Below are 24,847 nucleotides of genomic sequence, written 5' to 3' on the forward strand. Positions count from 1 at the left end.
TCTACTGCATTGGCAATCAATTCTTTACTACTTAGCCACCAGGGAAGACCAACATAACAAATAGATCAGAGAATATCAGCAATCCAAACATTTGAGCTCTTTTGAGTCTACAAGAAACTATTTTTACAAAAATAAAAATAAAAAGAATTTTGAATATTGCAATTTCCTATCTAAAACATTTTAAGTAGCAATCATCTCTTTATTCATATTTGGAAGTTTTGCTACTGTCAAAACATTCAATACCTACCACTCTGCATATGATCATGGCCAACTTACTAAAATCTACTATCTCATTATCTTGAAAAATAAATATAATATTATTTTTCAGAAGTATTTATTTTCCAAAGTAGGTACAGAATACTCATAGTTAAACTTAGGATGTACAGAATCAGCATTTAGTAATTCACATTTTTCATTCTAGAGTTAATGTTGAGATATGAACATATGAAAGCAGTTTGCCACTAAAATTAACAAGTGGAAATCAAAACCACACTTAATTTGTTATATCATTTGGGCATATATTGCCTATTAATAAATATTTCTATGACAAGGCATGTTTTCAAGCAATATCTACCTCTCTCCATGGTGTCTTCAGTTCAGTTCAGTTCAGTTGCTCAGTCGTGTCTGACTGTGACCCTATGAACCTCAGCACGCCAGGCTTCCCTGTCCATCAACAACTCCCGGAGTTCACTCAAACTCATGTCCATCGAGTTGGTGATGCCATCCAGCCATCTCATCCTCTGTCGTCCCCTTCTCTTCCTGCCCCCAGTGCCTCCCAGCTTCAGAGCCTTTTCCAATGAGTCAACTCCTCACATGAGGTGGCCAAAATATTGGAGTTTCAGCTTCGACATCAGTCCCTGCAATGAACACCCAGGACTGATTTCCTTTAGGATGGACTGGTTGGATCTCCTTGCAGTCCAAGGGACTCTCAAGAGTCTTCTCCAACACCACAGTTCAAAAGCATCAATTCTTCGGTGCTCAGCTTTCTTCACAGTCCAACTCTCACATCCATACATGACCACAGGAAAAACCATAGCCTTGACTAGACGGACCTTTGTTGGCAAAGTAATGTCTCTGCTTTTGAATATGCCATCTAGGTTGGTCATAACTTTCCTTCCAAGGAGTAAACGTCTTTTAATTTCATGGCTGCAGTCACCATCTGCAGTGATTTTGGAGCCCCCCCAAAATAAAGTCTGACACTGTTTCCCCATCTATCTGCCATGAAGTGATGGGACCAGATGCCATGATCTTAGTTTTCTGAATGTTGAGCTCTGTCTTAGATTGACATAAATGTGATTTTTATTTAGAAACTAAGAGCAGCTAATTTTATTATTTCCCTTTCAAGTAGTAATTTAAATTGAATAAAGTGCATTAAAACATGCATGCATGAATACACAGCACATCAATTACCTATATCCCATCAACAACAAACTTTTAAAGCCTAAATCTACCATACATGTTGTTTGTTTGAGTATTTTAGGAAAGAAACTAGCTTTAATAGATGGCAAGGTATCAGATCCCTGGGTTGGGAAGATCCCCTGGATAAGGAAATGGTTACCCAGTCCAGTATTCTGGCCTTGAGAATTCCACGGACTGTACAGTCCCTGGGGTCACAGAGTCAGGCACAAGTGAGCGACTTTCACTTTCACTTCTCAAGCTATCAGAAAGGTATCTCATAATGTTTTTGATACCATGCTTTGCTCTAAAATGTGAAAGCTCTCAAGATGAATTAAGATTTAAAGGTCCTAAATTCCCTGCATGTCACGCCATGCTGATCATAGTGAAAGACTCTCTCACCTTATCAGAAAAAAAGTCTTAAAAGGAAACATGAAAATGTTATAAGTGATTCATCTCAAACAAAAACATTTTTAACATGATTGTGCTCTTGTATATGTGTCTGTATAGACCTAGTTGAAACACTGTTACAGACTTGAATGTTTTAAGCTGTACCTAGGTATTTAAATACAGATAAAAGTATTTTTAATGACTATCAAACATTTAGAATCCCATTAATATATTTTGTAGCTCTAGGATATGTATTTTGAAATTATACTAACGTGTTGAAATTTGAAAAAGATAGAAATATCTTTTCTCTGAAACAAAATAAATGACATTTATAGCAGTGCAAGGCATAAAAATGAAATGGCATCCATGGAAATGATAGACAGGACAGCCAATCAGCCCACAAGAGATATGCCATCGCTAAAGGCAACTTCAAGCTCACGGAACAAGCTTGAGTAGACTGCTACTGTGTCTACTGTACAGACTTGACGTTAGAAACTTGAGTTGAGGCTGAAGAAATCTATGAAAATCTAAAGATAGCATAAATCTATCTCTATAAAAATCTGAAAAATATTGCCATGAGATTTAAATAGTGTGTAATATTTAATAAAATAGTACAGTATATGTTTGGCTCTACAATTCATAATTTCATGTTAATAACTGTCTAATACAGAATTAAGACAAATAATAGAAACATTGTTGAGTTTACCTAAGGATTTATATTTCCACATTTTGAAATAAAATAAGCATTTTGATATCCTGTGGCTGTGTAGTGATCTCAGATATACTCCAAATGCTAAAATCTAATATTTTATGAACATAGACCAAATAGAACTAATTGTGTGTGTGTGTGTATATATATATATATATATATATTTATATATCTACATTTATATCTATTAAAATAGAGATTTGTATGCTCAGTCTACTAAAATAATTACATTTCTTATCAACCATAAAACAAATGTTATTGATCTAGTCCTATAATGCCAGTATTTCTCCCTGACAAATTGTAAATAAATTCTGAAGCCACTGATATATGTGTGACACATGGTTGAAAAATGTTTATAGGAATCAGAATTCACAGTGAAAACAGAAAACTCTGGGTTTTTCATTTACTTAAGAATGGATGACTGATAGGAAATTTGGTGCACAATATCCCTGGAGGGCTAGAGGAGAAAACAGACATGCTGTGGGAATATGATACTTGCTTACCAGATCTTGCCACCACGATTACAGTCCAGATGTTTGGAAAACTGCTCTCACTGCAGCCAGTGGTGCTTCTGTATCTGCTGTCTGCTACTGTAAATCATTGCACAGTCAGAAGATGTGGTTCTGGCCCCCCAAACAGTCCTACCTGTTACAGCACAGTCCTTGACTGCAATCACTCCAAGAACAGCATCCTCTGCCTTCTTGGCATCACTGCAGATTTCCTGTCAGTGAAGCTCATGGACCAAAACCACATCTTGCGTAGACTCTGAGTAACAGAATCTAGGCAATATGGTTTTCATCAGCTTTCAAGACTCTGAGCTATTCAGTTAACTACAAGGGGTTGAAAAGGTTGCCAAAACCTGATAGACAACATCTAGTACATCACACATTATACCAGATATACCTCTTTACTATTAAAATTGTACTTTAAATTAATAGGTAACTATAAATTGTACCTCCTTACTATTAACCATTAATATGCACCACTTTGAAGCATTGTGGGAATACCTGACCACCTTACCTGCCTCCTGTGAAACCTGTACGGAGGTCAAGAAGCAACACTTAGAACTGGACACAGAACAACAGACTGGTTCCCAGTTGGGAAAGAACATCAAGGCTGTATATTGTCACCCTGCTTATTTATCTTATATGCAAAGTACATCATGTTAAATGTCAGGCTGGATGAAGCACAAGATGGAATCAACCAAGATTGCCAGGAGAAATATCAATAACCTCATATATGCAGATGGCATCACTATTATGGCAGAAAACAAAGAACTAAAGAGCCTCTTAATGAAGGTGAAAGAGTAGAATGAAAGAGCTGGCTTAAAACTCAACATTAAAAAGCTAAGATCATGGCATCCAGTCCCATTACTTCATAGCAAACAATAGAAACAGTGACAGACTTTATTTTCTTGGGTTCCAAAATCACTGCAGATGGTGACTGCAGTCATGAAAATAAAAGACACTTGCTCCTTGGAAGAAAAGCTATGACAAACCTAGACATTGTATTAAAAAGCTGAGACATTACTTTGCTGACAAAGTTTCTTCTAGTCAAAGTTATAGTTTTTCCAGTAGTCATGTATGGATATGAGAGTTGGACCATAAAGAAGGCTGAATACCAAAGAATTGGTGCTTTTGAACTATGGTGGTGGAGAAGATTCTTGAGAATCCTTTGGATTGCAAGGAGATCCAACCAGTCCATCCTAAAGGAAATCAGTCCTGAATATTCATTGGAAGGACTGATGCTGAAGCTCCAATACTTTGGCCACCTGGTGTGAAGAACTGACTCAGAAAGACCTTGATGCTGGGAAAGATTAAAGGCAGGAGGAGAAGGGGATGACAGAGGATGAGATGGTTGAATGGCATCACTGACTTGATGGACATGAATTTGAGCAAGCTCTGGGAGATGGTGATGGACAGGGAAGCTTGGTGTGCTGCAGTCCCTGGGGTGGCAAAGAGTCAAACACAACTGAATAACTGAATAGCAACAACAGCAACCTGTTTACTATTAAACATCAATACACACCACTTTTAAAAAGAAAGTGAAAGTCGCTCAATTGTGTCCGACTCTTTGCAACCCCTTTGGAATTCTCTAGGCCAGAATACTGATATATATTTAAATGTGACAAAAACATCAGGAAAACAACACATTCCCATCTAATGTAATGAAGTCTCCTGCATGTTAATAAAAACATGCTAATTGTTTGCCCAAAAGAAGATATATAAAATCCATTGGTTGCTCTTCTATTTCTGTTAACATTCATTCTCATTCTCATTTTATCATCATGTGCTGTATGTTCTCAGTCACTCAGTTGTTTCCAACTCTTTTCCACCCTATGTACTATACCCCATCGAGGTCTCTGTCCATTGGAATTTTGAAGGCAAGAATACTGAAGCAGGTTGCCATCTTCTACTCCAGGGGTTCTTCTCATCCCAGGAATTGAACCTGCATCTCCTGCATCTTCTGCATTGGCTGGTAGATTCTTTACTAGTCTCCTATCTGGGAAGCCCTTTGATCACTGTATGACTTTAATAACTGTAAACCTGAACATTAAATCATAACGATGGTCACTATCACAAAATGTTTATAAAGTAAAGGCAAACAAGATGGAGGAAAATTTATGTAATATAAATATAAATGTGTAGGTATAATATATACTATTATTTATAATGCATACATATAGTAAGTGAAATGAGTGTTAATACTTTTGCATAGTCTTCATTTCAGCTATTATTTACAAGACCAGAGTTGGTCTTTATAACTTATTTATTAACCTGTTCATATCCTATTCCTTTTTTTCTTAGAGATCATTAAACCTTTTCAGGATTTTTGACTTGAGGAAATGACCCAGAACTTCAGTCTTGAGGATCAGGGTCCTCATTATTCTTGTCTGTTTCTGATCTGTCCTGTCTTCCACTAACATAGTAATAACTGAGGTGATCACACGGGTTCAAGGAATGTTTTTCTCTGCACTCACTATAGTACAACAATGTATTTTCCCCTTGATAATCAGGATCAATAGGCCAAAAGAGTAACCCACTTCTTGATCTGTAGGTTCAGTGACAGAGGATTCTGAACGGCCCAGTGGAGCCTATTGTGCCATTTCTTTTGCTTAAAACACTTTCATATGTGTTACCAATAACACTTAAAATATAATAATATTTGACTTCTTACAAAACCCTGAAATAGAAACGTATTTTACTCATACACCTTCTCTGTGTGCTACGGAAAATTACTACTTTATTTCTTGTATTAACAATAGCATCTTGTGTCTATAGCTTATCTTCAAATTAATCTCTGGAAACATACAGAACTGTCTTTCAAAAAGAAGCAAAGCAAAATTTTCCATCAATAAACCTGAAAAGTAGGAGAGATTCAGTATCATATCATATTATTTCTATAGCTAGAAATGGAATAATTAAAAAAAAAAACTTGAGAGGTTGAATTGATTTGAAATAGAAGGTAATCAATTGGGTGAAATTTCTTTTATTTATAAAATATATATATTTTTTATATAAATAAATAAATATATATATATATAGAAGAAAATATAAATTTAAGTGCACATGCTAGATACGCACATGTACGTAATTTATATATTTAATTTTTAAGCATCATTTAAAAATGGCTAAGGCCCAGTTTTTCAGTCTCTGACTGGGGAACTAGTTTCCGCAAGCCATACAGCCAGCCACACTCACACACACACACACACACACAAATCATGTTTTTCAGTTAGTAATAATTGAAATCGAATGTCCTTTTGTAGAAGAAGTTGGACTCTCTAAGTCCTCAAATTCATAAAAACCAAGGAACAGTATATTTTACTTAAAGAGAAATAATTAAAAAGTTCAGTTCAGTTCAGTTCAGTTGCTCAGTCGTGTTCGACTCTTTGCGACCCCATGAATCGCAGCACGCCAGGCTTCCCTGTCCATTAAAAAGTACTTGCTATTAATCTAAATATATACATCCTGATGTTTAATGAATATTTACTTATATATATTCTTTGGGACCCAGTCCATTTGATCTTGGCTTTGTGCCTATGTGATAGTTTAAGCAATATACTGACTTTTACTTTTGGCTCCACGCAACGTCACTTCTATATTCCTCTCCTTATTGTTATTTAATTTGTGCCTAGTGTCATAGTGAGGAAAGATAACTGGCCTCCTGCTCACTTTGTTAGAAACAGTTAATTCTTTGAATGACCAACAGCAATTTCACATATGTCATCTTGAATGGAAAGTCCATAGAATAAAATGTTTGTATTAACTCAAGCCAACAGTCAACCTTAAAACATTGTCTAGTAGTACTAACAGGATGAGAAGAGATATGTCAGGAAAGAGAAAATAAAAGAGAGAAATTAGCAGCTCAAGTTACAAAGTGCCTGAGTATTGAAATAAAGGAAAGAATGAAATAGACCAGATAGTGCTAACAAGGGGGTAGAAATACTCATTTCCTTCCACCTATCCGTGTTGGCTTCCAGTGGGTTGTTTGCCATGTGTCAGAATCACACCTTAGCAACTGTCTCCCATTTGACATCTGTCCATGAGATCATATATTCTAAGATTTTCCTAATAGGAGACATTTGTTCCCTAGGGAAACTCTATTATTACAGTCCCAAAATCCTGAAATAAATTCTAGAATAAAATTTAAAAAGCAGCAGAAACAAACACAAGGAAAGTTAATCAGTTGGTAAGCTCATATACGTGAAAATCTCTGTAAATAGAATGATACGAATTTCAAAAACCGATTCATTTAGAAATAGAAAGCCTAAAAAAAATGGTAACCTTCAAATGTAATTTTAAATTGATAAAGACTTTCTCAAGTTCAAAAGGGAGGTGACATATGGATACCTATGGCTGATTCATGTTGATGTATGGTGGAAACCAATATAAAATTGTAAAGCAATTATCTTCCAAGTAAAAATAAATAATTTAAAAAAGAGAATTTATCTGCAAACAGATATCTGGTAACAATAGTATTTTAAGTTATTAATTTAAAGCTAATAAAGTTATTTAATTAAAGAATCTCAGTAGAAGCTTTTAAAATGTGACAAATTATAGAGAACTTTATAATTGATGTAACATTATTATTTTAACATCATATAGAACTTTAAAATGGCAGCACAAAATATTCTAAATGTGTAATCTGGATACAGAAATCTGGAATATAATAATAAAAAGTCAAGTCTTTTTAAAAAATATATAAAAGTATATTTAATAGGTATAGTACTTGGTATTTTTAGTAGAAATGCATAAATTCACGTCAGATGGCTTAAACAAAACTGAATAATACAGAAATACAGTTCTAAACTTAGCTCCACATATTGCTTAAATCATTTTTTAAAAAAATTATTATAAGTACAACTCGTCAACTTTATCTGTTTTCCTTTATGTTGGGCTTCTATTCAGCCAGTTTTTCCATATGGTGACCGTGATGGACAACATCAGTCTAAGAATCATCTGTTAAATTAATAAGTCCTCAGTGAAAATAGTTCATCTTAGTAAAATATATATAGTGGGACTAATCAACCTGCCCTGGTAACATGCAGAACTCTCAGCTCATCACTGTGATCAGTCATTGGTAACATTCTTACAGATAGAAACAGAATTTGAGATCTCAGTTCTATTCAAATTACACAGAATAAAAGTGGGTCAAGAATTTCTCCCCAAAGGAAATTTAGAATTCTGTTAGCAGAAACTAGCTGAGATTACTTACTAGTTGACATTTCTCATGGTATTCTTCTAAAGTGTTCTCCTGAGAGACATGTGATTTGGTTTCACAGGCAGCTGGAATCATTGTGATGGCTTGTATTGGCTCCAGACACGTCTAAATTTCCTCTTAATGGTCTACCTGATTTTCAGTACTTCAACTTACTCAATGGCTAGATAAGCCTCTAATACCATATATTAAATATATTTATCTCTGAACTACCCTCTGTATGTTCCTTTTTCCTGACTGAGCACTGAATAATGCAGTTCAGTTCAGCTCAGTCCCTCAGTTGTGTCCAACTCTTTGCGACCCCGTAGACTGCAGCCTACCAGGCTCCTCCATCCATGGGATTTTCCAGGCAAGAGTACTGGAGTGGGTTGCCATTGCCTTCTCCAGGGGATATTCTCGAGCCAGGGATCGAACCCAGGTCTCCTGCATTGCAGGCAGACGCTCTACCATCTGAGCCATAGATTATTAAATAAAGGAGTATTTATTTTAAATAGAAAAATCTTATTTAAAATGTGGTTTAAATGTCTTCAAATAACTAAAGTATTTTTTTATTAAGCCAAACAAAAGAGATTTCACTTAACAAATGTTATATGTATTGCTAACATTATAAACTTTAATATATCTAATATGCAGTAGGCAAAAGCAAAAGATAGCCACTAAAAATAGGGGAAAACTAGAGGCAATCTTAGGAAATATAGAGGTCTATTCTCATTTTATAGAGGTCTATTCTCATTGTGCTTATATGTATTATTATTATATAAATTTACATTATTATCTACTTTGACTATCAAAATTAGAAAATTTAAAAGCTTTTAGAACTTACAATTACTACAAATAAACAGTACACAAATACTCCAAAAGTCGATAGCTTTCCTATGTAAAGCAGTTGGAATTATAATAAAAATAAAGTACTAAATTGTAAGTATTCATGAACATATCTTATATAAATTTGATCATGTCAATTCTATGCCTAAAACTCATCATCAATGACTTTCATCACTCTTTTTATAAACACTGAATCCCTTATCTTGACCAATGAAAGCTGAAATCACCTATTCTCTATTCCCTCTCCAATGTCATCTCACTTGGTGATTATCTAATGTCTGTTCTCCTCCTAGACATCAACTCTCTGTGGTCTAGGGGTGTGTCAAACCTAGTCTTGTCTCTACCCATCCACTATCCTGGTGAAAGCCTGGAATATCATAGGAATTCAGTAAATGTTTTGTGAATCTTCCATGACACATACATGGATTCTTACACAATGAAAATATAAAAACTTACATAGAAATATATATCTTTGTTTGCAATATAAAATATTGGAAAAGATCTTCAGTCTCACTGAATTATTTTATACATGAGAATATAATCAGGATTTTCATGGATTTTGTTTTAATTTTCCGAAAAGAAATGATACTGAATTTCCCCTATAAATATATATATATATGTACTTATGTTACCTAAAGATATATGTTTATGCAGATTCATAGGAAAATATGATGATGACTTCTGCTGTCTATTCAAATTCAGTGAGAAGTTAATGCCACTTAAATCAATGCAGTCCTGATGAAGGAACAAATAGAGCACAATAATTGACAATCCAAATAAAAAATATGCTGTAATATAATTGGTTGAGGCTTCATCAGAGATCATTTGATGAAGAAAATAATCAATAACATTAATTGAAAAAAGCAGAATTTATTGGAATGGCAAAAGGGTACCTCTCAGCCAACACTGCATCCTACTCTCACCCTGGAGCCATGGCAGCTGCTTTCCCTGATTTACTTTCCTTTCCTCGAGGCATAAAATGTATCACTACTTCCTTTTAAGTATTTTTTTCTTTTATTTCTCTCTTTGTAGGTCAACCTATTCATGCAGAAAATTATTTCTCCAGTTTTATGGTTTCAATGACCAACCTTAAATGAGTTGACCAAGTTTCCAAAAGCCAATTCCCAAGCTCCAGGCATAAGAACAGACTACCATGTACAGTCCCCTCTTAGAAGGACAAAGAGGATAAAATCTCTAAGAAATAAGTAAGCAAGTGGAAGGTATCAAGGGATTTCCCTGGTGCTCCAGTGATTAAGACTTTGCCTTCTAATGCAGAGGGTGTGGTTTCGATGCCTGATTGAAGAGGTAAGATACCACATGCTTTGTAGTCAAAGCACCAAAGCATAAAAAAGGGAAGCAATCATGTAACAAATTTATTGAAGACTTTAAAAACAATCCACATCAAAATTTTTTAAAAATCTTAAAAAAAATAATAGATGTCAGCTTAGTAAAAGTGATTGTTATTTCTAGTGGAGATAAAACTTCCAACAGTTATGGAAAGTTATTGATGATTGAAGCTGGAAGAATTACTTATACCTACTTAGATACAAAATAATAGCTTTTAATCTAATATTTCAAAGGTAAACACATTCCAGTTGGAACAAAGAAATAAATGGAAAAATCATAAGAATGCTAGAAGGAAATATAATTATTTCCTTATTTTAGTATCATGAAGGTCTTCTAAGCACAAAAATGAGATGCCCAAAATGTGGCTAAATAAATATTAAATTCTTCATTGCACAAAGTGATGTGTGACAATGCACATACAATGATGCTTTCACAAATTTGCAGGATAAAAATGTTCACAAATTATGTGGCAAGCCAAAAGATAATATTCTTACTATTAAAAGCATTTATAAATCATCAAAGTTTGAGGCAGATAAAATAACAACAAAAAAGGAATAGCACATTAAAAAAAAAAAGCAGAAAAGACTATAAGTGGCATATATAATCTTATACACAATGTTTCCCCTCATTATTGATCTGAAACAAGAAAGTTTTTTTTTTTTTTTTTCTTATTGACATGCTATTGTTAAAATTATCAAGTGCAAAGCAACACAACTGCAACAAGAAAAAAGTAATAGTATCTAGTCTGGGACAAATTATAGAAAATAAGAAATCATGAATTGTTGAAACTGGTGATTGGTACATTTCAGATGACACTTTAGGAATTTATACAGAAATGGATAAAATGCATCTTATTTTAATACTGAATGCTTGGGGCTGGTGCACTGGGACAACCCAGAGGGATGGTAAGGGGAGGGAGGAGGGAGGAGGGTTCAGGATGGGGAACACGTGTATACCTGTGGTGGATTCATGTTGATATATGGCAAAACCAATACAATATTGTAAAGTTAAAAATAAAATAGAAAAGTTAAAAAAAAAAGTATAAATTTATTCTGTGCACATGTTAAGAAATCCAAGTGAAAGAAAAATCTGTCACAAGATTATTTATCATAGTAAAATAGAGAAAAATGTCAAAAGCAGGGAATTAGTGAAGTTATAGCACATTCAGCTAATGGAATGAGAAAAAAATGCCTGAAGAGAAATATTTAATCAGATATTCCTGAGAATGCCAGATTAAGTATGAAAGTTCTATCACAAAGTAATATATTAAGTATTACCAAATTATGAATTATAGAAAATCAAATGTAAAATCAAAAAGACATACATTAAAATGTCAAGAGTTTGACTTACTGAGCTTGAGTTATTTTTCTCTTTTTGGTATTTTTGTTTGTTTTTTAATAAATAACTTGAAGTAGAGTTGTATTATGTATAACAAAACATTAAGAACCTAAAGATCCTTTAACATCGGATAGTCTTATGGTTGACACTCATCCTTACAATTCATTCCAACAAGGTCTACATTTCAGAGAATTACTTACTATTTTAATTTTAATGCTTATTTTCTTTAAGCTTGTAATCTTAATGCCTATTTATCACTCTTGTACCTTGGATGGAGGAGCCTGGAAGGCTGCAGTCCATGGGGTCGCTGAGGGTCGGACATGACTGAGCGACTTCACTTTCACTTTTCACTTTCCTGCATTGGAGAAGGAAATGGCAACCCACTACAGTGTTCTTGTCTGGAGAATCCCATGGATCGGGGAGCCTGGTGGGCTGCCGTCTATGGGATCGCACAGAGTCAGACACAACTGAAGTGACTTAGCAGCAGCAGCAGAAGCATAACTCTTGTATGAATTATTGTGTGGCTTAAATGGGTTTATATGTGCTTATTACTATGTCTTATAATACAACAAATGCTTACCACATAATATTACCTATTTAAAAATAGTGTGTATATTACTTAAAAACTCATTTCTAAAGTGGGGTGCAGGTAATAAAAAGTGAAGTGCAGTATGTAAAATCTTGGTTAGGTATATTGCAAGTATATGTGTGTATCAGAAAAATCGCACATCATGTACTAAAATGGTACAAATAATATTACATATCAAGCATGTTTTAATAACAGTTACATAAGTCAGTCATCACAATTAACTCAAGCATAACACACTGGTCAAAAGTGAGGTTTAAACTTACCTAATTGCCAAGGACACTCACTCTCTATTAGCTAGACTGGAATTAGTGATTCCCAATCAGCAGTGGCAGAGAAGGCAATGGCACCCCATTCCAGTACTCTTGCCTGGAAAATCCCATGGATGGAGGAGCCTGGAAAGCTGCAGTCCATGGGGTCGCTAAGAGCTGGACACGACTGAGCGACTTCACTTTCACTTTTCACTTTCCTGCATTGGAGAAGGAAATGGCAACCCCCTCCAGTGTTCTTGCCTGGAGAATCCCAGGGATGGGGGAGTCTGGTGAGCTGCCGTCTGTGGGGTCACACAGAGTCAGACACGACTGAAGCGACTTAGCAACAGCAGCAGCAGCAATCAGAGATGACATGTTACTACCAAATATAGTTATTTCCAAATAGAATCGACAATTGTATTCATTTATATCTCTCCTTTTTTAATTAATATAATTTATATTTTATAGCCATTTTGGGCTCAGAGTAAAATTGAGTGGAAAGTACAAATTTCTCATTACTCCCTGTTCCCACAAAAGGACAGCCTTCCTTTTTGTAGAAGCCCTACCCAGAGTCACACACATATTACAATCAATGTACCTACATCTGGCATATCGTTATTATCCAAATTTCATAATTTATATTGGTCTCTTTTTTCAAAAAAGAAACTTTAGGACAGAACTCAAAGGCAGAATCTCATTAGCATGAATTATACATAGAATATAAATAATTTTTAAAATTATGCCTGAACACTAATCATTTGATTTGTAAAACTTATCCCCCTAAAGTTATTATTAAAGATGGTTGTGCTAATTACTATATTTGTTATCACTGTATCATATGAAAACACATGTTTAGTTTTTTTAGATTAAAAAAAAAACTTTGCAGTGTATGAACTAGAAGACACCAGGAAAATTATGAAGATATTAAAGATGTTTTGTTCACCTTATAGTTGCAGGGGCCAGAATAGCGTTTGTTACATAGACTCCAATCCAATTTAATGAATTTTTATTGTCTACTATGTGCCTAGAAGCAATCTAGGGACTTGAGAAGGTACAGCAGTGAACAAGGCAGAAAAAAATAGCCTGCCTGCTTTCAGTGAAATTACATTCTAGAAAGTAAGAGAGTTCATAAATGTAATGTAATATGGGGAAAAGTAGTAAGTGTTGAGGAGCAAATAAAGGCAGACAGGTGGGAGTTCTTGCAGAGAGATACAGTTCTACACAATTTGGTCAGAAGAGGCCTCACTGCAAATGTGATGCTTCAGTGAAGGCTTGCAGGAGATGAGGGTTTCAACTTTAGCAAGATCTTAAGAACAAAGAAATGAAGTTAGAGAAAACAGTATTATAGACTTGTGATAAGAGATCAGAGTTAGAACACTGGAGAGAAAGAAAATGATATCAGAGAGGAAATGAAGTTATAAATTCTTTGCAAAAATTATAAAAACTTTGTTTTTTGTTGTTGTTGTTGTTTTTTTTTTTTTTTTTTTACTCTGAGTGACATGGAAAACAAGTGAGGGTTGAGAGAAGAAAAGTAACTTAATGGATGTCTATTAAAATAATTCCCATTATTAAAATAATTCCCATTATTTGTGGTGAATATCCTTGAAGTTTGTCATGCATGGAAGCAGGGAGACAGCTGAGAAGCTACTGCTGTAATTCAAGTTTGATAGTATGGTTGTTTTGACCATGGTTGTATGATAGCAGTGAGAAGTAGTGAAGAGTGATTGGATCAAGTAAACAGAGGGTACTATTTATGAAGCTGTGTTTACAGGAAAAGAGAGGTGTCAGCTTGTCCAAGATACATAAGTTCTGAGAACTAGCTTTACCTTTTTCAATAGAAAACATTGATGACTTCACTAAAAAAATACTTTTAGTGGAGTGGAAAAGGAGAATGGAGATCTCTCACTCTAATCCACTTAGAGTGAATGTAAGAGTAATGGGGAAAGTGAATTTAGAATGATTATAAAGTATTCTTAGAATAATTTTAGCTGCAATAGGGAAAGTAGAAATGGTAAGGATCTGGAAGGGGGCTTCCCTGGTGGCTCAGATGGTAAAGCGTCTGCCTGCAGTGCGGGAGACCTGGGTTTGATCCCTGGGTTGGGAAGATCCCCTGGAGAAGATCCCACTCCAGTACTCTTGCCTAGAAAATTCTGTGGACTAAGGAGGCTGGTAGGCTACAGTCTATGGGGTCACAAAGAGTTGGACACGGCAGCGAATTCACTTTCACTTTGGAAGGAGGGGAAAGAAATATTATATTTTCAGGATGGAATAGGTAACAGCAGGATAGGAGTGATCTAGCAGAGAGAGGAAATTGATGGCATTAGATAGAGAGTACAGAATTGCCAGAGAGATGTTCTTGAGTAGGAGGGTGAATGGTTCTCACTTAGAATTGTGTAGCACCTAGAGGTTCTGGGTCCAGGAGGTGAGGGAAGCTGTCATCTAGCTGAGGCCTACTGTCAGATCTTGTATCTCAGCAAAGGGCTGAATCCACTCAGAGGGAGAGAATCTTTTTCTTTCAAAGAGAATTTGTTTAGAGATCAGGACCCTGGAGAGGGGCCGTTGCCAGCAAGTGAAGGCGTTGGCCTTTGACACACTAACAGGGGTGAAAGCAGAGTATGCAGGTGTAGATGCTAATATGCATGTAGGTGTGAAGACAGTGACTGGACCTCATTCCTCAACAACGTAGGAAGCGAGTTCACCAGTTTCATGTGAGTATGAGGAAAGAGATGATGCATGTTTGAGGAGAGCAGGAAAGATACAGAGTAGTCTGTTAAAAGAGTAGGAGAGAAAATAATAGAAAATTGAATTTCACTAAGGTTTAGAGAGAATGTGAAACAAGATTGGGCAGGGTGCTTATGTGTTTTTCTCCCATTATGTCAGTGTTCAAGTTCAGGACTAGAATAGTAAAGAATTATTTAATTAGAGTATAGCCAAGTTGCGTGACAAAATACAAGCAAATGATGTAGTTGAGGGTATATGCAGGGGAGTCATTAAAACAACCAACCATGGAATTTAAACTTAGCTTTTATGGAAGAGGAAAATATACGGTTGATTAGTGAGCATAATGTGGGATCAATAAATATAGGTCCCGGTGGCATGATGGCTTATTGAGTAGGATTGCTTGAGGCGGTGAGTATGAACCAGAAGTCAGGAAGTCGAGCTGACAGAGTGTGATGCGTGAAATTGAAATTATGGAGGAGTTGCTATTACAGGTAATGACAAGACCAGGTCGTGACTATGGAGCTGAGTGGCCCGGGGAGTGTGCAAGACAAGTTCACAGTAGTTCAAGAAACTAAGAAGCCATGGTATGGTCAGATTTGTTGTTCACACTAAGGACTAAAATTGTCAAAACTTCTGATAGGCAAAGTAACAATGAGGTGAGAACTAGAGACATCAAGAATCAGTGAAACATTTAAGCTACTTCCATGTCCTGGATATTGCAAATACTGCTGCAGTCAACATTGAGATGCATGTGTCTTTTTGATTTGTGTTTTTATCAGGTTATATGCCCAGTAGTGGGACTGCTGGGTCATATGGCTCAGACAATTAGGAATCTGCCTGCAATGCAGGAGACCCAGGTTTGATCCCTGGGTTGGGAAGATCTCCCTGGAGAAGGGAATCCACTCCAGTTTTCTTGCCTGGAGAATTCCATGGACAGAGGAGCCTGGCAGGCTACAGTTCATGGGATTGTAAAGAGTCAGACATGGATGAGAGACTAACACTTTCATTTTTCACTTTTCATGGTAGCTCTATTTGTAGTTTTTAAGGAACCTCCATACTGTTCTCCCTAGTGGGAATATCAATTTACATTCTCACTAACGTTGCAAGAAGGTTCTCTCAAGACTGTAAAGTGACTATACCCAATTAAATAAATAAAAAAAAAAGAGATGATAAGAAGCAGTGAGGACACAGGGTATGAGTAGATATTAGAATGACGAAAGGTTCTAAGTGATAATACATAATACCATGGGATTCAAATCTCTGCATAAGGCCAAGAATAGCCTGGAAAAAACAATGAAGAACAAGTACAAACTCCATTTGACTTACAGGCTCGGTCATAAGAGAAATGTAGAGAAAGCAAAAATAAAACTTAACTGAAATCCTCTTCCACTTAGGAGTGTGCTTCAGGGGAAGTTGGTAGTATCCTTGAGGGAGATCCAGGCATCCATTAGAGCAAACCTGTAAAGGGTACTTTCAGTGAAAAGGTTGAAGAAAGAAAGGTTTCTGTGGTGATGAAACTTGACTTTTGCAAAAGTATACCTAATAAGGGCAATCTCAGGAAAATTGGGAAGGGCTGAGGCAAAGATAAGAGTCTTCTAAATTTTACTTCAATATTTTATTTTTGATAGCCTCTATTCAGTCTCAGTTGTAAAAATAAGTTACCTGTTTTAAGTGTCAACACACACAAAAATGAATAGAACAAATGAGTTTTCCCAGAAAAATATGGCAGAGTAGCAGTGCCTGTGATCTGTGATAACTCTGGACTGTTCACAATGTGCAATTCAGATTGGGTATCATGTAAGGTCCCTTCAATCTTTCTTACCACTCTACAGCCTATTACTATCTGTCCCTTCTTGTTTGGTGGTAAAAATCATTATCACTCCCTCCTTCCTGCCATGTGGTTGCTACCATTACTGGTATATATTGTGTTGTAAAGAGCATAAAAAATGGTATGACTCAACTGCCTTTAACCTAGGAATATACATCATTTGAAAAACAAAAAAAGTCTTCCTTAGGATGAACAATTTCCAAAGAATTTTGAATTCTTGTCCAGTGTTTCAGTTCAGTTCAGTCACTCAGTCGTGTCTGACTCTTTGCGACCCCATGAAGCTCAGCACGCCAGGCCTCCCTGTCCATCACCAACGCCCGGAGTTCACGTCCATCAAGTCAGTGATGCCATCCAGCCATCTCATCCTCTGTCGTCCCCTTCTCCTCCTGCCCCCAATCCCTCCCAGCATCAGAGTCTTTTCCAATGAGTCAACTCTTCACATGAGGTGGCCAAAGTACTGGAGTTTCAGCTTTAGCATCATTCCTTCTAAAGAAATCTCAGAGCTGATCTCCTTCAGAATGGACTGGTTGGATCTCCTTGCAGTCCAAGGGACTCTCAAGAGTCTTCTCCAACACCACAGTTCAAAAGCATCAATTCTTCGGCACTCAGCTTTCTTCACAGTCCAACTCTCACATCCATACATGACCACAGGAAAAACCATAGCCTTGACTAGACGACCTTTGTTGGCAAAGTAATGTCTCTGCTTTTAAATATGCTATCTACGTTGGTCATAACTTTCCTTCCAGAGTAAGCATCTTTTAATTTCATGGCTGCAGTCACCATCTGTATTGATTTTGGAGCCCCCCAAAAATAAAGTCTGACACTGTTTCCACTATTTCCCCATCTATTTCCCACGAAGTGATGGGACCAGATGCCATGATCTTCGTTTTCTGAATGTTGAGCTTTAAGCCAATTTTTTCACTCTCCACTTTCATTTTCATCAAGAGGCTCTTCAGTTCCTCTTCACTTTCTGCCATAAGGGTGGTGTCATCTGCATATCTGAGGTTATTGATATTTCTCCCGGCAACCTTGACTCCAGCTTGTGCTTCTTCCAGTCCAGCGTTTCTCATGATGTACTCTGCATATAAGTTAAATAAGCAGGGTGACAATATACAGCCTTGATGTACTCCTTTTCCTATTTGGAACCAGTATGTTGTTCCATGTCCAGTTCTAACTGTTGCTTCCTGACCTGCATACAGATTTCTCAAGAGGCAGGTCAGGTAGTCTGGTATTCCCATCTCTTTCAGAATTTTCCACAGTTTATTGTGATCCACACAGTCAAAGGCTTTGGCATAGTCAATAAAGTCCAGTGTTTAATACAAGTTTAATATAGTGTTTAATACAAGTTTAACACATAGTGATGTTTAACACATAGTGATAATGTATTTTCAATTTATCCCTTTTATTTTATTATCCTGACTTTTATCATTTACCAGTTTTAGTAAATTTTTCTGTGATTGCTACTTATCACAACTATTTAAACAACTATTTTGCTATGTTGATATAAATTCAATCCACTTGACATATTTTTTCAGTCTAAATTTTAAGAATAGTTATCTTTTTTTTAATTTTTATTTTATTTTTTAACTTTACAATATTGTATTGGTTTTGCAATATATCAAAATGAATCCACCACAGGTGTACATGTGTTCCCCATCTCAAACCCTCCTCCCTCCTTCCTCCCCATACCATCCCTCTGAGTCGTCCCAGTGCACCAGCCTCAAGCATCCAGTATCGTGCATCGAACCTGGACTGGCAACTCATTTCATATATGATATTATACATGTTTCAATGCCATTCTCCCAAATCATCCCACCCTCTCCCTCTCCCACAGAGTCCAAAAGACTCTTCTATACATCAGTGTCTCTTTTGCTGTCTCGTATACAGGGTTATTGTTACCATCTTTTTAAATTCCATATATATGCGTTAGTATATTGTATTGGTGTTTTTCTTTCTAGCTTACTTCACTCTGTATAATAGGCTCCAGTTTCATCCACCTCATTAGAACTGATTCAAATGTATTCTTTTTAATGGCTGAGTAATACTCCATTGTGTATATGTACCACAGCTTTTTTATCCAATCATCTGCTGATGGACATCTAGGTTGCTTCCATATCCTGGCTATTATAAACAGTGCTGCAGTGAACATTGGGATACACGTGTCTCTTTCAATTCTGGTTTCCTCAGTGTGTATGCCCAGCAGTGGGGTTACTGTGTCATAAGGCAGTTCTATTTCCAGTTTTTTAAGGAATCTCCTCACTGACCATAGGAAAAACACTCTCCGACATATATCACAGCAGGATCCTCTCTGATCCACCTACCAGAATATTGGAAATAAAGGCAAAAATAAACAAATGGGACCTAATTAAACTTAAAAGCTTCTGCACAACAAAGGAAATTATAAGCAAGGTGAAAAGACAGCCTTCAGAATGGGAGAAAATAATAGCAAATGAAGCAACTGACAAGGAACTAATCTCAAAAATATACAAGCAACTCCTACAGCTCAACTCCAGAAAAATAAATGACCCAATCAAAAAATGGGCCAAAGAACTAAACAGACATTTCTCCAAAGAAGACATACAGAGGGCTAACAAACACATGAAAAGATGCTCAACATGACTCATTATCAGAGAAATGCAAATCAAAACCACTATGAGGTACCATTTCACGCCAGTCAGAATGTCTGTGATCCAAAAGTCTACAAGCAATAAATGCCGGACAGGGTGTGGAGAAAAAGGGATCCTCTTACACTGTTGGTGGGAATGCAAACTAGTACAGCCACTATGGAAGAATAGTTATCTTATAAAATCATGGTTGGATAGGCATTCTAAATTATTTTCATGAAGGCTTTTAGAAAATCCTTTACAGGGGAGAAAACTTGACCAGTTGTTTCTGAATAATAGAGAAAAAGCTCTTTAGAGAAAGCAGACATTTAAGGGTTTTTCCTGGTAGCTTAGACAGTAAAGAATCTGCCTACACTGCAGGTTCAATCGCTAGGTTGGGAAGATTGCCTGGAGAAAAGAAGGGCCTCCAACTTCAGTAATGTTGCCTTGAGAATTCTATGGACAGAGAAGCCTGGCCGGCTATAGTCCATGAGATTGCAAAGAGTTGGACATGACTGAGTGACTTACACTTTCACCTTTCAGACACATTTAAAATAGATAGATGCTTATCATATAGAAATTAGTCTGAAAGAGTTGAAGGTAGCAGAACATGAAATGTAAATGCTAACAGATAGAAGAAAATTGGCATCTTTCCATTTTTATTCATTTATGTTTTTAATTGAAATATTTTGGCATACAACATTATATAAATTTAAGGTATCTAACATATTAATTTGACACATTTAAATATTATAATATGGTTGCCATTGTAGCAATAATTATCACCCCTATCAGGATACATAATTATCCTTTCTGTTTAGTGATTGGAATAATTAAGGTCTAGTTTCTTGGTAAACTTGGTGATTATAATACAATAATGTAGTCTATATTCACTGTACTGTGCATTATAGAGGGCTTATTTAGCACTTGGAGAAGGCAATGGCACCCCACTCCAGTACTCTTGCCTGGAAAATCCCATGGATGGAGGAGCCTGGTAGGCTGCAGTCCATGGGGTCGCTAAGAGTCGGACATGACTGAGCGACTTCACTTTCACTTTTCACTTTCCTGCACTGGAGAAGGAAATGCCAACCCACTCCAGTGTTCTTGCCTGGAGAATCCCAGGGATGGGGGAGCCTGGTGGGCTGCCATCTATGGGGTCACACAGAGTCGGACATGACTGAAGTGACTTAGCAGTAGCAGCATTTAGCACTTGTTGCAAATTTGTATTCTCAAACAATATCCATCCCATTCCCCAACACCCATGCCTTGGTGGCCACCATTTTACTCTCCCTTTTTATGAGTTTGGCTTTGCTGGATTCCACATATAGGTGATATATACAGTACTTGCCTATATCTGACTCTCCTCACAGCATAATGTGTTCAACTTCCATGTGCTGTGATGTGCTGTGCTTAGTCACTTAGTTGTGTTGAACTCTTTGCAGCCCCATGGACTGTAGCCCACCAGGATCCTCTGTCCATTGGGATTTTCCAAGCAAGAATACTGGAGTGGGTTGCCATGCCCTCCTCTAGGGAATCTTCCCAACTCAGGGTTCAAACTGAGGTCTCCCACATTGCAGGCAGATTCTTTACTGTTTGAGCCAGCAGGAAAGTCCAACTTCCATACATGTTATCAACAATGTATATATAAGTGACTTGATTTTTTAGAATACTGTTATATTTTTTAAGTAAGGGCAACTACTTACACCATTCTTGACATTTAAGAATCAGAGTCAATTATAGATACTCACATGTTGAGTAAAAGATAGGCATTTAAATTGGAGATGAAAAGTGTTGGTAGCAACTGCTATCTTATGCACAATAGCCAGATTGATTTACCTAATCCTTGACTCATCTTTATGTAAATGAATTATATTTTCCTTTATTTTGATGAAGAGTGCTCAATTTTGTATATTTTTGAGTCCGTAAAACATTTCCAGGCTCTCTGTATTTTTGACATTATTCATTTCATATTATCCCTATCTTTCTCTTGCAACAAGCAACATTACCTTTATTACCCAATCATAATTTCAGAATATTTATTAAGATATTTACTGATTATTTTATGAGAGCAAAGTAGAACACATTCCTCTTTCTCAAGTTGCCATTATAATTTTAAGTTGGGTAAAATAACAAGCCTGGCTCATTATCTGTCTATGAAAGCAAGCAGGATGAAACAGCACAACAAAGATGCACATTCCCCTAAAAAGCTCAAACTCCCTGCCTCACCTGGGATGTAATCAAGGAAAAGAATTCTGTTAAGACTGGAGTCAATGGTGATGCATTGCCCCTTGTAGTGAAAAGACAACTTGTAACAACCATTGTACCGGTGCATAGCGAGGCCTGGAGAAACAATAAAATGTGGCTGTGACTCAGAAACTCTGCTAAGAGTTTAATACAAAGACAGTTTTAGTGATTGGAAGAGCAAAGGGATTCTGAAGTGTAATGTAAATTTTAGTCCTTAGCCTGCATATGTTTAATTAAAACCATGTAAAAAATGTTGGATATAAGCATTTGTTGTTGTTCAGTCACTAAGTTCTGTCCAACTCTTTGTGACCCCTTGGACTGCAGCATGCCCGTCTCTTGTGTCCTTCACTATCTCCCAGAAGTTTGCTCAGATTCATGTCCATTGACTCCATGGTACTATCTAACCAGCTCATTCTCTGCTACCCTCTTCTTATTTTGCCTTCAATCTTTCACAGCAACAGGGTCTTTTTCAGTAAGTCAGCTCTTCATATCAGGTGGCCAAAGTATTGGAACTTTAGCTTCAGCATCAGTCCTTCCAATGAATATTCAGATTCATTTCCTTTAGGACTGACCTGTTTGATCTCCTTGCAGTCCAAGGGACTCTCAAGAGTCTTCTACAGAACCATAATTCAAAGGCATCATGAGAAGTAACTTTATGATATTTAAAACATAATTTATATAACAACAGAGAACTCAGATTCTAGTAGCAATGCAAGTGTGTAAGATTTTGTTGATTTTTCTGATAAAGAACTTCCCAATCTCATATAACAATAGAAATCATACACTGCCCCTTGTATTCCTGTGTTATAAGTCTTAGCCAATAAATCAGTTTAAGTAATTACTTGGAAATTATCTCCCTGTCCTTGATGTTCATTTGTCACTAAAAGTGAAAATTGCAGAAAAACCACTAGTGCCTAATTTAGAAGATGTTTTAAAATGTTAATATAGATTTCTAAGAATGGCTAGAAAATGGGAAGGCCTCCTTCCCTTCTGGACGATCGATACAGACACATATTAGAAACCAGAAAATCAGACATCTCAAGGTCAGTGATTGAACACCCTGCAAATGTGATTGAAACCACAGCTTTCTTGTATCTTTATTAGCAGATGTGGAACCACAATCATGGATCTAAAATTAAAAGTGCATAATAAAGTAGTAAATTTGCTAGTATGCACAGTTTGTCATCTTAATTAACAATTGATATTTTAAATGATGGCTTCAGGCTTTAATTCCTCAAGTGCATTGCATTCTGCATTTTATTATGTTATAGTGACCTGTAAAGACTGCATTGCAACTTACGTTAATGCAATATTGGAACTAAAACATAATTCAGGTCAATGGATACATGTATATGTATGGCTGAGTGGCTCTGCTGAGCACCTGAAACTATCACAACATTGTTAATTGGCTACACTCCAATATAAAATAAAATTTTTTTAAACATTTATTTTCTCAGAGAAAAATAATTATGATCAGAATATCAACATTATGTTTACTCAGATTGCTTAAACATAACAGTATCTAAAATTAGGTATGTTAGTAGAACATAATTAAAATATCTATTAAATTTAATGAAAGAGCCCTTCATAATATTTCATTTAGTCATGAGTCTATAAAACTATTTCTATAAATCACACTAATCAGTAATATGATTTTTTAAAATTTCATAATACATATTTAAGATATGTGCAAGCATAAAATTTTAATAATTCTAAATGCCATTTACTTTTAAAATTTCAGTTAAATTTCTTCCTTTAACAACTGTGCTCTATGCTGATACAATATTCGTGAATACATTTTTACATTATTATCCATATTTGCAGTACAAGAAAGGCAAAGGAAAATAAGGCAATTTTTGTTTTTTTCTGTGTTTGTTGGTGATGTTTGTAAATGCCATTCTTGATGTTGATTATGCAGTTATATAGTCCACAGCTGTTACTGTTTCCTTCTGAATTATTTCAAAATCTCTGAAATGTAATGATCATCACTTCTTCATTTTATATTCGGGCTTCCCATAATTGATTCCTCCTTTTGTATGTATAAACATCATCATTGGGTTTAAATAATTCCTGTGAAATAGAATAATTAATTCACAACAAACTGTAGAAAACTCCTGAAGAGATGGGAATGCCAGACCACTTTACCTGTCTCTGGAGAAATGTGTTTGCAGGACAAAAACAGCAGTTAGAACCAGACATGGAACAACTGACTGGTTCAGAACTGGGACAGGAGTACAACAAGGCTGTATATTGTCACCCTGTTTATTTAACTTATATGCAGAGTATATCATGTGAAATGCTGGGCTGGATGAATCCCAAGCTGGAATCAGGATTTCTGAGAGAAATAACAACCTCAAATATGCAGATGATTTCACTCTAATGACAGAAAGTGAAGTAAAGCTGAAAAGTCTCTTGATGAGGGTGAAAGAGGAGAGTGAAAAAACTGACTTAAAATTCAACAGTAAAAACACTAAGATCATGACATCCAGTCCCATCATTTCATGGCAAATAGAAGGGGGAAACATTGAAGCAGTAACAGACTTCATTTTCTTGGGCTCCAAAATCACTGTGGATGGTGACTGCAACCATGAAATTAAAAAGTACTTGCTCCTTGGAAGGAAAGCTAAGGCAAAGCTAGACAGCATACTAAAAAGCAGAGACACCAGTTTGCTGATAAAGGTCTATATAGTCAAAGCTATGTTTTTTCCAGGAGTCAGGTATGGATGTGAGAGTTGGACCATAAAGAAGGCTGAGTGGTGAAGAATTAATGCTTTCTAACTGTGATGCTGGAGAAGACTCTAGAGAGTCCCTTGGACTACAAGGAGACTGCAGTCCAGTCAAACTGATCAATCATAAAAGAAATAATAATGAATATGCATAGGAATAATT

General features: G+C 36.1%; 1 protein-coding gene across 1 annotated transcript in view; it reads left to right on the forward strand.

The window, feature by feature from the left end:
- Window positions 1–24,847, forward strand: part of CDH18 (cadherin 18) — a 1,273,978-nt gene that overhangs the window by 106,652 nt on the left and 1,142,479 nt on the right. The window lies entirely within an intron of this gene.

This window comes from Bos indicus, chromosome 20 (genome assembly GCF_029378745.1).
Source record: "Bos indicus isolate NIAB-ARS_2022 breed Sahiwal x Tharparkar chromosome 20, NIAB-ARS_B.indTharparkar_mat_pri_1.0, whole genome shotgun sequence".
NCBI lineage: Eukaryota > Metazoa > Chordata > Mammalia > Artiodactyla > Bovidae > Bos > Bos indicus.